Here is a 15,546-nt window from a genome sequence, read left to right as displayed (position 1 = left end):
GCATTTTGGGAGACTGAGGCAGGATGATCTCTTGAGCTCAGGAGTTCAAGTCTGGGCAATATGGCAAGTCCTCATTTCTACAAAAAATCAAAAAATTAGCCTGGGGTGGTGGTGCGTTCCTGTAGTCCCAGCTACTCTGGAGGCTAAGGCAGGAAGATTGCTTGAGCCCAGGAGGTTGAGACTGCGGTGAGCTGAGATCACGCCCCTGCACTCCAGCCTGGGCAACAGAGTGAGACTGGCTCACACACACACAAAAAGGAACTAGAGCTCAGTGCCAGGAGTGATGGCATCACGAGGAGGCTGAGGAGGGAGGATCGCTTGAGTTCAGGAGTTCGAGCCTGGGCAAAATAGCAAGACTCCATCTTAAAATAAGGATGAATAAATAAATAAACTAGTCCTTAGTCTCCAGCCAAATATGGGTCACTTTAGGGATTCCCCACTTATTAACTATAGGAATATGCAAAGATGTAAGTCTCTGAGCCTGAGTTTCTTTTCTTTCTTTCTTTTTTATAGAGACAAGTTTTCACTATGTTGCTCAGGCTGACCTCGAACTCCTAGGTTCAAGCGATCCTCTGGCTTTGGCCTCCTACAGTGTTGGGATTACTGGTGTAAGCCACAGCACTCAACGTAGCCTGGGTTTCTTTATCTACATACTGAGGATAATATAGCCTAACTCAGAGGGTGGAGGTAGGAGGATTAAATGTGATAATATAAAGTACTTAGTACCTGACACCCTGAGTGATTCCTAGATGAGTGTTACCGGAAAGCTAGAAATATATAAGCTAGAGTAATAGTGGCCCAGCAAATAATCATAAATTAGGGAATACGTACATCTGTGGGTTGGGAAGAAAGGAAAAGAGGGAAGATGGCTGTTCTGGGAGGAACGCTTTTCTGCAAGGGCAAGGGCAGGGGAGAGACTGAGGTGAAGAGGCAGCTAGCCGAGGTAATGAATCATCTGTCCCAAGATCCTGGAGTTACTTGTTCATCAAACAGTCCCCACCTTCTTTACCATATATCCTGCCTTCTCCAGGGCTCTGCTCCCCTGGATCCTCTAGGATCCCCCAGGGAGCCTGAGAGGGTCACTCAATTATGGTTCTATATTTTGAGATCTAGAGATAAATCTTGTGCATCATCAAACTCCACCATGTTACTTTATCAATGGAGGAACGAAGCTCAGAGAGAAAAGCTAAGCTGCCCAAGGTAATCAGTTCTGGTCCTTCCTCTGCCACTAACTTGTGGTGAGACCTTGGGCAAGTCACTTCCCTTCTCTGAGCTGGAAGTTTCCTCCTGTGTAAAATGAGGAGCTTGGAGTATTTAGAGATCTAATTTCCCTTTCAACTCTGCCTTTTGCTGTAATAAAATAATGGTTCCTTCTGCCACCGTCAAGTTTAGGGAAAAGTGTGTGTGTGTGTGTGCGCGCGCGCGCGTGTGTGTGATGGAGTCTTGCTCTGTCACCCGGGCTGGAGTCCAGTGACACAATCTTGACTCACTGCAGCCTCTCTTCCCTCCACCTGCCCCACATACAAAAGTCAAGACAAACATGTTTGGATAACTTTTGAGCTCACTTAATTTTAAACTGAGTGCTGGTTTTCACCAGGGGTAAAGACAAGAAGGGAGAGAGGGGCCAGGCAGAGGAAACTGCTGGAGGAAGCTGGTGACTCCCAGGCGCCAGCTGATGGGACCTGCCCCACCCCCCCATGATCCCTTCCCTGCAGGGCTTCTAAGAGCTGGCAGCGCCACAGGGATAAATAAGGCCAACAACCACACCTTACATGGCCATCCCAGCGGCCGCCCGGAATCCCGGGGATTACGCAGACTTCTGGAGGACTTGGAGCAAGTGCACATCACCTGCTGCCACCACAAGTGCTGCCCGGGCTGCTGCAGCCTCGGTCTTGTGACTGAGGAATTTTTAAATGGAAGCTCTGAGCTCACAAAGAAGAAAATGTCTCCCTGATGTCATGCAGTTGCTGCCAATTCATCAGCTCCAGCTAAAGGTCAGCGAGGGGGAAGCCACTGCCCGAGGGTCTGGCTGCCCCTCCCTGAGACGGGGCTTCCCTCCTGCAGGCTTGCTGCCAGCCATCCAGGCCAGCCACAGAAGCTGAGGGCTGCTTGCATTTCCAGGGCACGCACAGAGCAGTCCGAACACGGCTTAGCTGCTTCTGCCCTCTGTGCAGATATTAACCAATTCAGAATCCCAGCCCTATCCTCCCCAGCTCTCCCTTCTGTAGACAGTCAGGGCAAACCCTGGAGTCTCGATCTCACATGTCCTGAGGGTCCTTCCCTGGGATCACTTCAGGAGTAACACTAAATTATAGAGAGGCTGTCCTGGGTTTTTAACGACTAAATGCAGTGGTCAAAAGCTGGGAATCCCACTGCCTGGGGTCACAACCTGTTTCTGCCACTTTCTAGTAGTGTGATATTTGCAAGTTAGGCCTCTCTGAGCCTGCTTCTTGACCTGAAAAATGAGGATAATAAGAATAGTTATCTCACATAGTGTGGTCCTAAGGACCCATTGTGAAGCACTGGTACAGAACCTGGCAGGTAGTAAGTGCTCAATAAATGTCAGCTTGGAATCAGGCAAGACAAAAAAATAAAATAAAATAAAATAAAGGGAATCAACATGCAGCTACTGCTGGGCAAGTCACTTAATCCCTGAGTCTTAATTTCCTCATCTGTCCAACGGGGATAGGCATATGTAACAGTTACTGAGAGGACTCAATGAGAATGAATACAAGGCCATCAACACAGCACCTACCAGTGGAAAAATACATGGTGGCTGCTGGGACTATTATCTCCCATCGATCAAAACTTGATTTGGGCTGGGCGCTGTGGCCCATGCCTGTAATCCCAACACTTTGGGAGGCCGAGGTGGGCAGATCATGAGGTCAGGAGTTAGAGACCAGCCTGGCCAACATGGTGAAACCCTGACTCTACTAAAAGTACAAAAATTAGCCAGGCGTGGTGGTGGGCGCCTGTATCCCAGCTACTCAGGAGGCTGAGGCAGGATAATTGCTTGAACCTGGGAGGTGGAGGTTGCAGTGAACTGAGATCGCACCACTGCACTCCAGCCTGAGCCTGGGTGACAGAGCAAGACTCTGTCTTGGGGCAGTGTGGGGGCAGGGAACTTAATCTGTAGGGAAGGCCCAACATATCGATTATAAATCACCTTAAAGCAGTCAGATGCGGTAGCTCACGCCTGTAATCCCAGCACTTTGGGAGGCCAAGGCGGGTGGATCACCTGAGGTCAGGACTTCAAGACCAGCCTAGCCAACATGGCGAAATCCCGTCTCTACAAAAATAGAAAAAAAATTAGCTGGGCATGATGGCGGGTGCCAGTAATCCCAGTTACTTGGGAGGTTGAGGTGGGAGAATCGCTTGAACCTGGGAGGCGGAGGTTGCAGTGAGCCGAGATAGAGCCATTGCACTCCAGCTTGGGCAACAAGAGCGAAACTCCGTCTCAAAAAAAAAAAAAAAAAAAATTAGCCAGGTGTGGTGGCAATACTTGTAATCCCAGCTACTTGGGAGGCTGAGGCAGGAGAATCACTTGAACCCAGGAGGTGGAGGTTGCCGTGAGCCAAGATCACGTCATTGCACTCCAGCCAGGGCAACAGAGCAAGACTCTGTATCAAAAAAACCAAAACAAAACAAAACAAAAAAAACCAAATATATGCATGGTCAAACATGAACACAAAAACATTTTTTTTTTCAATTACTTTTAGAGTTTTGCTTTCTCTGGGTGACAAATCTTTCCTATTCTTGCCTAAATTGCTGGGGAGATAAGACAGGTGAAAATAAAAAGGTACACGTCGGCCAGGCGAGGTGGCTCACGCCTGTAGTCCCAGCACTTTGGGAGGCTGGATGAGTGGATCATGAGGTCAGGAGTTTGAGACCAGCCTGACCAACATGGTGAAACCCCGCCTCTACTAAAAATACAAAAAGTAGCCAGGCGTGGTGGCGGGAGCCTGTAATCCCAGCTACTCGGGAGGCTGAGGCAGGAGAATCACCTGAACCCCGGAGGTGGAGGTTGCAGTGAGCCAAGATCACGCCACTGCACTACAGCCTGGGCGACAGAGCAAGACTCCATCTGAAAAAAAACACAACTCTGTATCAAAAAATATATATAGGCATGGTCAAACATGAACACAAAAACATTTTTTTCAATTACTTTTAAGAGTTTTTCTCTCTTTGGGGGACAGTTTCCTGTTCTGACCTAAATTGCTAAGGAGATAAGAGAGGTGAAAAGAAAAAGGTAGATGGAGGCCGGGCACGGTGGCTCATGCCTGTAATCCCAGCACTTTGGGAGGCTGAGGCGGGCCTCCCAAACCTCATTCTTGGATTTCCCCCCGGGTTTTCTTTCTCTTAAGACGAAGGTGTACAAGGCTCACTGTGGTTCTTGTTTTTTTCCTTCCATGGGACATTAATATTTTATTTTATTTTATTTATTTTTGTGGGGCTGGGCGTGGTGGCTCATGCCTGTAATCCCAGCACTTTGGGAGGCCAAGGCAGGCAGATGGCTTGAGTTCAGGAGTTCGAGACCTGCCTGGCCAACATGGTAAAACCCTGTCTCTACAAAAATAGAAAAATTAGCCAGGCATGGTGTGGCGCACCTATAGTCCCAGCTACTGAATCTGAGGAGAGAACATGGCTTGACCCTAGGAAGTTGAGGCTACAGTGAGCTGAGATTGTGCTACTGTACTCCTGCCTGGATGGCAGAGCCATATCCTGTCTCAAAAAACACCAAAACCCAAAAAAGTCATGTTATTTATTTTTATTTTTTTGAGACAGGCCTCACTCTGTCACCCAGGCTGGAGTGCAGTGGCAGGATCCTGGCTCACTGCAGCCTCAACCTTGCCCAGCTCAAGCAATCGTCCTGTCTCGGCCTCCCAAAGTGTTGGGATTACAGGCGTGAGCCATAGTGCCCAGCCAGGCATTAACATTTTAATGACAAGATCTAGAGGTTTGATATAAATATACCTCCTTCTGTAAACACTTGTTGAGCCTATTCCTGATTGCCAGGCACAAGGCCAGGCTCTTCCACTGCCTCACAAGCACCCTGGTCCTGTCCTTGAGACATCAGTTTCCCAGATGCTTCATATATGGGAACCTTGGAGAATCACGGTGTGCGACTCTCCTCACCCCATTCCTCTCAAATTCAGGCAATGACCAGGTGTTGTGAGACTCATCTTCTGTCTCCCATTCATGCTTTGCTTCCGTTTCCACAGGGCAGCCCCCTCAGCCCTTCCTTGGGTCACTTGTGTCACTGCAATAGCTCATTGATGGAGGCCCCTGCCTCCAGCCTCACCTCCCTCTAATCTATCCCCCTTCATCACGTTATCACCCAACTCCAAATGCTTCAAGAGTTTCCCAAGTTTCCTTCAAGATCCTCCATAATCCTGCCCAAACTCTCTGTGGTAGGATGTATTTTATAGAGCCCTGTCCGATCCTTGACAGCGGTTTCAGTGAGGGAAGGAGGCGAGGGCCCCAGGGTGCCAGCCTGAGCGGAGGGGTGTGGACACAGGAGGGCCTGGTGCAATGTGGCTGGGGCAAACATCTGAATCCTAGTCAGTGAGGGCAGCCAAATTCCTATCTGGGAAATCAGGGCAGTCTGAAGGGTGAGGCCAAGCTGTAAACAGAATGAGTAATGAGGTCAGAAGCTGGTGGGGACTAGAATCATGTCTAGATGCAGTTCAAGGAAACGGAAATGGTACAAGGCCGAGGCTGTGGATTGAATTATAAGAAGGTATTGAAGTAACCCAAACATGCTGCTCTATACAGGGATGGGGGTGGGAGGAACAGCCCAAGAAATCTCCCGTTCCTCTGGCTCTCTGTAAGTGTACCAAGTACATGCGCTTTGCTTTTTCATGTGTGTGTAAAGGCCCTGTCTCCCCTGCCGCCTACTGTTTCTTACCCCTCATATGCCTCCTAGCAATGCCAAGTGATCTGTTCAAAGTTACATGCGGGTAGATGTGGAAATAGGGCTATATCCCTCCAGCCAATGGGGGATATGCTAGGGCAGTGAGCTGAAACTCAGGTTCATAGGCTGGCAAATTCCTTTACATCTCAGATTCTTCTTCTGTAAAATGAGGATAATAACAACATACTTCATAATAGTATTGTATTACAACAACACCACTATGAGTATTCGCTAAGCAAATATTTCTAAAATGCTTAGAACAGTGCTTGGTACCTAGTATATGTTGTATAAGTGTTCGTTATATAAAAATAAGGTGCCCAGCTGGTAGGTAAGGCCAGTCCTGAAAGTCAGTTCTAATTTTAACATTTGAGTCCTTAGCTCTTCCAATACTAAGGTCAACAGCAGGCTACGGTGGACTAGGCTGACTACAGGACTTTCAAAAATTAATTTTCCCAGCCAGGCGCGGTGGCTCACGCCTGTAATCCTAGCACTTTGGGAGACTGAGGCAGGCGGATCATGAGGTCAGGCGATCGAGACCATCCTGGCCAACATGGTGAAACTCTGTCTCTACTAAAAATACAAAAATTAGCTGGGCGTGATGGTAAATGCGAATAATCCCAGCTACTCGGGAGGCTGAGGCAGGAGAATCACTTGAACCAGGGAGCTGGAGGTTGCAGTGAGTCGAGATCGTGCCACTGTACTCCAGACTGGCAACAAAGTGAGACTCCGTCTCAAAAAAAATAATAATTTTCCACTGCGTGCAATGGCTCACACCTGTAATCCCAGCACCTTGGGAGGCCAAGGCAAGTGGATCACTTGAATCTAGGACTTCAAGACCAGCCTGGGTAACATGGCAAAACCTTGTCTCTACAAAAAATAACCCCCACCCCCGCAAAAAAAATGGCGTGGTGGTGCACACCTGTAGTACCAGCCACTCAGGAGGCTGAGGTGGGAGGATCGCTTGAGCCTGGAAGGTCAAGGTGACCCGTAATCTCACCACTGCACTCTAGCCTGAGTGACAGAGCAAAACTCTATCTCAAAATTTTAAAAATATATATTAATTTTCATTTCAACTTAGAAAAACATGCTGTTGACTTATTTCACTTGGGCACACAGGAAATACCACTTAAGTTACTACCCTTACCTGTTCTTAGGAAACCGCTGAGAAATCCAGAAGGACCAGTTCAAAGATAGTACCTATCCCAAATTTAACAGGTCTGGCAAAAAAAGAAAAGAAAAGAAAAAAAAGCCAGTCTTAGAAAATGACTATGGGTGTCAAAACCAGCAAGGATTAGGCAATGGAGCTGAGTCCAGCAAGGTTCAAGGCTACAGCTCGTGTTGGAAAGGGAGCTGTGAGGAGTTAATGCAAAGAGGAGGAAATATTCTATTTATTTTTCTCAAAACTGTTGGAGGTGGTAGTGTTTGGAAAGGGAGGGAGGAGGGGAAAATGTGAGTGTATGGTTTGTAAAGTGATAAAATATGGACTCAATGTATTGTAATAACTCAGTAGCAATTCAGAGAAGATAGTGCAAAAGTCTGTTTGCTCTAGCCATCTATCAACCAGAAATCTTTATTAACTGAACCTCTCACGCGACTACAATATGGCACTAATAGATGTTTGAAAATGATGACCCTGATATGCTGCAAAATCCTAAACAGCTTTCTGAAACAGGAGAAAAAAGATGAAATGAAGCTTGGTATGGTTTGTGACAAGTGTATTTTATTGTATTCTAATTTTTTCAAAACAAGCAATATTTTTGTCATGTGATGATTTATATGCCGTCTAATAACTTTCTATTCGTCGTAATATTAGAACAATACATTGCCCGATTGTGGTTGGTAATCAGGGTTTAATAAACATTCTTCTTCTGCAGACACACCACCGCTAGCCCAGTTGCTGGTTCCATTTTCCCTCCCGCTGTTCTTTATTTCATTCTAGGTCCAAACTTGACCCCAGTGGTCTTCCACTGTTTTTGTTCTTCCCTAAGGAGGGTGTACCTGGCCTCAGGAACCACTTACCCAGCCTCGCAGAAGTTTCACACTTCTGTTTCACACCCAGGGTGGAGCTTTCTTTCTCATAACAGAAAATAAGGAGGGACAGCCGCCTGGGTACTCTTAAAAAATAAACTCATCTCTGGGGAGGTAAGGTCCTCGGAGAGCCAGGCAGTGACAATTGAGTGGTGTGGAGCACGTGGATTAAGTAGAACAGAAACAGATCCTGCCAGGACCGCCCCAGGGACGCCAGAGACACAAAGCAGAAACTCTGATTGTGCCCAGAGGGCCCTAGATCCCTTACCCACGCTGGAGGTTCTCCCGCCTTTTCTAATTACCTTCCCATTTCTTTTGCTCCCCTTCTCAGCCCGGGTGTTCAGGACTCTGCATACCACAGAGGTCAGACACAAATAAAATCCATACATGGACTCCATTCTCGGGTCACAGAATTTGGTGAACAACTCAAACTGAAGATGGCTCCCTCTCCCACCTCCCAACCCCACCACGAAAGTTTTGCTTGTAAACACCAGTCACTTAGTAACACCCTCCATCGGTCGCCTTTGGGCTATTCATCACCGACTAACCTTAAACCAACTTCATCTTCACAGGGCTCCCCTTAGAAGAGAGGAAATTCCACAGCTCTGATGTGATGTGAAACGTGATCTGACCGCCCCAGCACTCTTTCTCACTCTCCCCAGCTAGTTCTCAAACTGGGTTTCCCTGGCCCCTCTTGGGGAGGCCTTCTCCCGCCTCCCTCTCCACCCCCTACTTCTTTCCCTCTCCATTTTCCACGCTGTAACCTGATAGGCTGGAAATGCAGCTTCTTTCATCTTATATTTCCCACATCCTGAAAGTTTGGAGAGAAGGAGCCCACCCAGATGAAAGAATTCCAAGTATGTGCAGCCCCCTCCTCCTTTAACTCCATTCACAAAGCAGATTACTAATGGCCCGAGGCTCCAGGGAGGCCCCATCCCCTCCCCACCCCCCACCTCCCAGGGAGTTTGCTCATTCCTCATCCTTACTCCTCACCAGTACAGAAACCTAAGTCCACATGCCGAGAACCAAAAGTTAACTTTTCCCTGGACTCTGAGCCTAAGAAAACCTTTCAAACCTCATTCTGATTGGGACTGCAGTGGCCAGGAGATTCGCTTACCAATCATTTGTCCCCTCTTTAGCATTTTTAGATGAAAGGGCTCAGGGAAAATGAGTCATTGGATCAAGGGGAAAAGATATAAACGTAAATGCGATGCATGTCAAGGAGACATGCTCAGGTCTTTAGGAAAGATCACAGGGTGTTCTAACTCAGAGTCATTTCAACAGAAATTGTTTCAAGACCAGAGTAAGAGATGCTTCAAGATAGGCAGACAATGTGTGGGGGAGTATGGGTGAGGGGTGGAGGTTCTGGTAATGTTTTTTGTTAAGAAATGTCTTGAGCCTTCACTACCTGGAAATTGGTGATCATGAAACATGCCCCCCGGGCAATTCTTTGGTCCTCCTGTCTCGAGTTCTGTCACTGACGAGGAAACAGGACAGGGACAGCTTCTTTGAGTCAACCTCAACCTCTTCCTCAAAGGTTAGGAAGTACCCCCCAAGCGTCCTTTTTCCTTAAGGATGCTTAACTATCTTATCTATCCTTCAAGGAGGGTGAGAAAGCAGTTTTGAATCTGTACCCACCTGGGATAATCAGTTTCCTGAGCTTACTAGCTTTGTGTGACATGGAATTTCCTGTATCAAGGAGTTCAGTCCTATCCCAATATTAGGAAGTACATTTAATAGATTACTACCCATATTGTCTTTGCAACTCAGCATACAGTTGCAAAACTTGCTCAATGCAACAGCATTTAACAACAAGAAGAATATATATATATTTATCATATATATATATATGATAAATCTGGGCACATGTTAGTGCATAGGGTTATGCATTCAATAGGTCTAATGATTGCCCAAGAACTCTCATAGAATTCAAGAGACCAGACCTGGAAGATGCAGTAACAGTGATAAGAAATAACAGACTGTGGCAGAACAGCCACATTGCAACTCCTTGGACCATTCCCAAGGTGCTTAGAAGAAATCTGTACTGCAGCTCAGCTCCAAGACTGCCCCGCGTTTGCAATCTTTATGTTAAGTGCCGCCTGCTCATGACATCCAACTGGTAATAGGCTCCCACCAAGGCTCAGCATCCTTAGGAGATAGCACAAAATGATAGAATCAATGCCTGCAACAACAGAGCAAGTATTTGTCTCTCTAGGCCTCAGTTTCTTATCTGTAAAATACTGAGGTTACCCCAACCCTTGCTAATCAAAGTGCAATCCCTAGACCAGCAGCAGTGCAACAGCGGCTAGCTAGGGAGATAACTAGAAATGCAGGCTGTCAGTCCTCACTCTAACCTGCTGCATTTTCACAAGCTCCCCAGGTGATTCCAGTGCACATTACAATTTAAAATGACTTGGCCTAGACTCAGGCTCTCCAAAGGTCCTCTACGTAGTACTGAAATTGTCTGATCTCATTAAGTGATTTCCAAGGGAGTTTTTCTTCTCTGATAAATAGTTTTCCGGCCGGCCACAGTGGCTCACGCCTATAATCCCAGAACTTTGGGAGGCCGAGGTGGGCAGATCACAGGGTCAGGAGTTGAAGACCAGCCTGGCCAACATAGCGAAACTCCGTCTCTACTAAAAAATACAAAAAATAGGCCGGGCGCGGTGGCTCAAGCCTGTAATCCCAGCACTTTGGGAGGCCGAGACGGGCGGATCACGAGGTCAGGAGATCGAGACCATCCTGGCTAACACGGTGAAACCCCGTCTCTACTAAAAAATACAAAAAACTAGCCGGGCGAGGTGGCGGGTGCCTGTAGTCCCAGCTACTCGGGAGGCTGAGGCAGGAGAATGGCGTGAACCCGGGAGGCGGAGCTTGCAGTGAGCTGAGATCCGGCCACTGCACTCCAGCCTGGGCGACAGAGCGAGACTCCGTCTCAAAACAAACAAACAAACAAACAAAAAAAAACAAAAAATAAGCCAGGCATGGTGGCGGGCACCTGTAATCCCAGCTACCCGGGAGGCTGAGGCAGGAGAATCGCCTGAACCCATGAGGCGGAGCTTGCAGTGAGCCGAGATTATGCTATTGCACTCCAGCCCCGGCAATAGTGTGAGACTCTGTCCCCCCAAAAAAAATAGTTTTCCTTCTTTCTTCTGTCTCCAGTCTTGGAATGTACTGTCTCCTCTGCCAAGGAACTCAAATTTTAGTAGGCATAGGACTCATATGAAGACCTTATTTACAATGCAGATTCCTGAACCCCATCAAGAAACTGACTAGGACTGTGGTGGGGCCAGAGAATCTGTGTTTCAATCAGTCTCTTCCACGCAGTTCTACAGATTATGGCGCCAGATTACATGGTTTTTGTTCTTCTTTTTTTTTTTTTTTTTTTTTTTTGAGACGGAGTCTTGCTCTGTCACCCAGGCTGGAGTGCAGTGGCCGGATCTCAGCTCACTGCAAGCTCCGCCTCCCGGGTTTACGCCATTCTCCTGCCTCAGCCTCCCGAGTAGCTGGGACTACAGGCGCCCGCCACCTCGCCCGGCTATTTTTTTTGTATTTTTTAGTAGAGACGGGGTTTCACCGTGTTAGCCGGGATCGTCTATCGATCTCCTGACCTCGTGATCCGCCCGTCTCGGCCTCCCAAAGTGCTGGGATTACAGGCTTGAGCCACCCCGCCCGGCCTGGTTTTTGTTCTTAACTTTTCTGTTATGCAAAATTTCAAACATGGAAAAAATAGACAAAATGATAATATTAATCATATTTCAATCCCCAGCTTCAACAATTATCAGTCACCTCAAGGCCAATTTTGTTTCCCTCAGATCACATTTTTTAAAAACTCATATCTAGACCCTCCAGACCTTCCAGGTTCCCTTCACCTACCTTTACTGCTCAGTGTGTTCTCACTAGGGCAAGAATTATATCCTATTATCTTAAAATCCCCAGTATCTAACACTGTGCCTGGCACGTGGTACTCAATAAATTTGTAATAAAAATAACAAATTAAAAATAATTTTAGGCCAGTCATGGTGGCTTATGCCTGTAATCCCAGAATTTTGGGAAGGCGAGGCAGGAAGATCACTTGAGGCCAGGAGTTCAAGACCAGCCTGGTCAACATGGAGAAACCCCGTCTCTACTAAAAATACAAAAAATTAGCTGGGCATGGTGGCAGGCGCCTGTAATCCCAGCTACTTGGGAGGCTGGGGCAGAATTGCTTGAACCCGGAAGGTGGAGGTTGCAGTGAGCCGAGATTGCGCCAGTGCACTCCAGCCTGGGCAACAAGAGCAAAACTCCATCTCAAAAAAAAAAAAAAAAAAGGAAGGAAAACAAACTTTAAAGTAAAACATAAATTATCATCTACCTGGATGGTTTAAACTGCAGGTAGATGGGATTAGTTGTGTTCTGATTTTTCAATTATCTGGCTGTGATTCTTTCTACAGTTAGGGAAACGAAGGCATTCAAATGCATTGTAGCAAGTGAAAGAATTAGAAAAAAGATTCCAAAAGCCCCAGTTTACACCCCCTTCCTTCCTGGTTTCAGCATGTTGTAAAAGATCTTGTGCCTGTGTGTGTGGTAAGAGAGAAGGTAGGAAAATACCTCTGGGGAATGAGGATATCATCTCAGGGCCTTTGTTTTACTCTTTAACCTAGTAATAAATCTCTTAAAGCTCCTGTGGTATTCAGAATATCCTGTCTATGGCAAGGTCTTCCCACAGTTGTGAAAGGAATTCAAGTTTACTAAGTGGACAGAGCCCTGATATTCCAAAGGCACAGTCCAGCCCTTTTCACCTATTTGCTAATTAGAATGGCTAAATCTCAGTCCTGGGTATGCTAAATAATAGGAGGGAGGGTAAGAGAAGGCAGAACCGAAGCTGAGAAAAGAACTCTGCAGTTCCAAAACTCAGCACAACAATCAAGGGATAAAGTGGTAATTAGGCCTGATTATCATGCAAGGCAGCCCCGGTTAAATTGGAATGTAGCCGGAGAGACGAAAGGCTGGATGGAGGGTTTGCTATGCTGGAGACATGCTTTGATGTCTGCAGGGAAGGTTGTGTTTCATTCAGCCATCCAACTAACCAAAAAAAAAAAAAAAATGTTGCAGGAGCAATATGAAACCTTCTAAAATGCAGCATACGGGAAGCAGAAGTAGAGAGCAAGTGGCTGGGTCTGAGCTCTCCTTCTGAGTGTGTGTGTGTACTTAGATGCTGCTTTTCTCAGCTTTACTACTCCAGCCTCTTGGATCTGTCAGAAGACAAGAGAGAAGAAAGAGTGCGCGCACCCACTGTTAACTCACTGTCCTTGGTTGAGCAGATTCTTATGACAGGGGAGAATGTGTCTAAGCTCGGGGCAGAGTTTTTACCTGCTGTGGGGAGGAAGCAAAAGAAATAAGACGTAAATTACATTGTGTGTCCCTGAGAGGCCCAAAACTGAGATAACAGACGCTGATGGAGTCATCTGAGGCTGCCAGCTACCACAGCTTTTATACCAGCTGATGTAGGAAGAAGAAAATGAGCCAAGAAAGTAGGTTAATCTCCCAGAGAAACACAAAATAGGTAGCAAGTAGCATTTTTACACCTTTCACTCTTTAATTGCTTTAGACCCAGAGCTGTGAGGCACAAGGAATTCCTTTTGTGTCCTTACTTTACCTTTCTCACCCTTTTAGTGGTATTCTCTGTTCTAACATCATTGTTTTGTATGGGAGCTAACTACTCAGCTAGGGCCATGCCCCAAACCAACCCACAACTCTCAACTTCCACACAAGAGACTTTTCATGTGACTTGATATTGGGAGACAATCAACTTTCTACTAAATCACTGACAGAAAAACAATACCCAGGTTTGTGGTGAGATGTTATTATTTTACTTATTCACAGGGTGCTCGCCATAGGAAGTAGCATGTACAATCCTGGCTTAGCATTAAGAAAGTTCATGAAGGCCAGGTGCGGTGGCTCATGCCTGTAATCCCAGCACTTTGGGAGGGCGAGGTGGGTGGATCATGAGGTCAGGAGTTCAAGACCAGCCTGACCAGGATGGTGAAACCCTGCCTCTACTAAAAATACAAATATTAGCCGGGCGTGGTAGCACGTGCCTGTAATCCCAGCTACTCGGGAGGCTGAGACAGGAGAATTGTTTGAACCTAGGAGGTGGAGATTGCAGTGAGCCGAGATAGCACCACTGTACTCCAGCCTGGGAGACAGAGCGAGACTCCCTCTCAAAAGAAAAAAAAAAAATACTAAGTTCATGAAAATACAAAACTCCTACATGGGAGACTACATGGAATTTCTATTCCTTAAGGATCACCAAAATAAGACCCACTCATCACTACGTTCTATCATCCAGGCACATAGTTTAATATTTATTTAAAAAAGGAATAAAGTAAGTCGTTGATCAGATTATCCTGAAGGAATTAGAAGAGCGTTTAATATGTGTAAAACACGTGGCTTCTTGGGTGTATCAAAACTTTTTCCTCTCTATATTTGCAATGAATGGACCATCCACAGAATCTGCTGGTTTTTGCTGTGATTTCTTCTGTTAACCCAGTTTACTTTTAAGACTGGTGTAAAATAATGACGACGTATATTTGCCATAAAGAGCCTGTGGAATAACTACCGATACAAACCTTTTCTAACACCTATCTGTCACTACCGATATTGCAACTATACTTCAGAAATTACATGAATGAAGATGCATTCATATAATAGACTGTTTCATTCCCCCCAAAACAGTGCCACTTGATTTAGGAGAAACTCTAGTTAATCTTTTCTATAAAATTCCCTGAAATTACTCTTGTAACCTGCAGCATGAATTTAGGATAAATTGCACAAGATTGAAAATACCCTTTCAGATATCTTATTTTGTACACTCTGAAAATAAATTGTGGGGTTTTGTTTTTGCTCATCTTTTTTTTTTTTTTTTTTTTTTTTTTTGAGGCGGAGTCTTCACTCTGTCGCCCAGGCTGGAGTGCAGTGGCACCATCTCGGCTCAACTGCAAGCTCCGCTTCCCGGGTTCGCGACATTCTCCTGCCTCAGCCTCCCGAGTAGCTGGGACTACAGGCGCCCGCCACCGCGCCCGGCTAATTTTTTTTTTTTTGTATTTTAGTAGAGACGGGGTTTCACCGTGTTAGCCAGGATGGTCTCGATCTCCTGACCTCGTGATCCGCCCATCTCGGCCTCCCAAAGTGCAGGGATTACAGGCGTGAGCCACCGCGCCCGGCCTTGCTCATCTTTTAAAAAGAAAAAGAGAGAGAGGGCCGAGCGTAGTGGCACACCCCTGTAATCCCAGCACTTTGGGAGGCTGAGGGGGGCAGATCATGAGGTTAGGAGTTTGAGACCATCCTGGTTAACAAGGTGAAACCCTGTCTCTACTAAAAATACAAAAAATAGGCCGGGCGCGGTGGCTCACGCCTGTAATCCCCGCACTTTGGAAGGCCGACGCGGGTGGATCACGAGTTCAGGAGATGGAGACCACCCTGGCTAACACGGTGAAACCCCGTCTCTGCTAAAAATATAAAAAATTATCCGGGCGTGGTGGTGGGTGCCTGTAGTCCCAGCTACCTCGGGAGGCTAAGGCAGGAGAATGGCGTGAACGTGGGAAGCGGAGGTTGCAGTGAGC

General features: G+C 46.6%; 1 long non-coding RNA gene across 2 annotated transcripts in view; it reads right to left on the bottom strand.

The window, feature by feature from the left end:
* The window catches only part of LOC135970636 (uncharacterized), a 113,574-nt gene extending 104,859 nt beyond the window's left edge, over positions 1 to 8,715 (bottom strand). The window contains exons 1-2 of one of the 2 annotated variants that reach the window (XR_012433836.1): positions 8,491 to 8,715; positions 7,059 to 7,131 (exon numbers count right to left, since the gene is read on the bottom strand). This is a non-coding gene — a long non-coding RNA (uncharacterized lncRNA). The remainder of the gene's footprint in view (positions 1 to 7,058; positions 7,132 to 8,490) is intronic. The other variant, XR_010586428.2, reaches the window with a different exon arrangement.
* Positions 8,716 to 15,546: the final 6,831 nt, after the last annotated feature.

This window comes from Macaca fascicularis, chromosome 4 (genome assembly GCF_037993035.2).
Source record: "Macaca fascicularis isolate 582-1 chromosome 4, T2T-MFA8v1.1".
In the NCBI taxonomy this organism is placed as follows: domain Eukaryota; kingdom Metazoa; phylum Chordata; class Mammalia; order Primates; family Cercopithecidae; genus Macaca; species Macaca fascicularis.
Note: the sequence above shows the minus strand (reverse complement) of the source record. Positions and strands in the feature narration are given on the sequence as shown.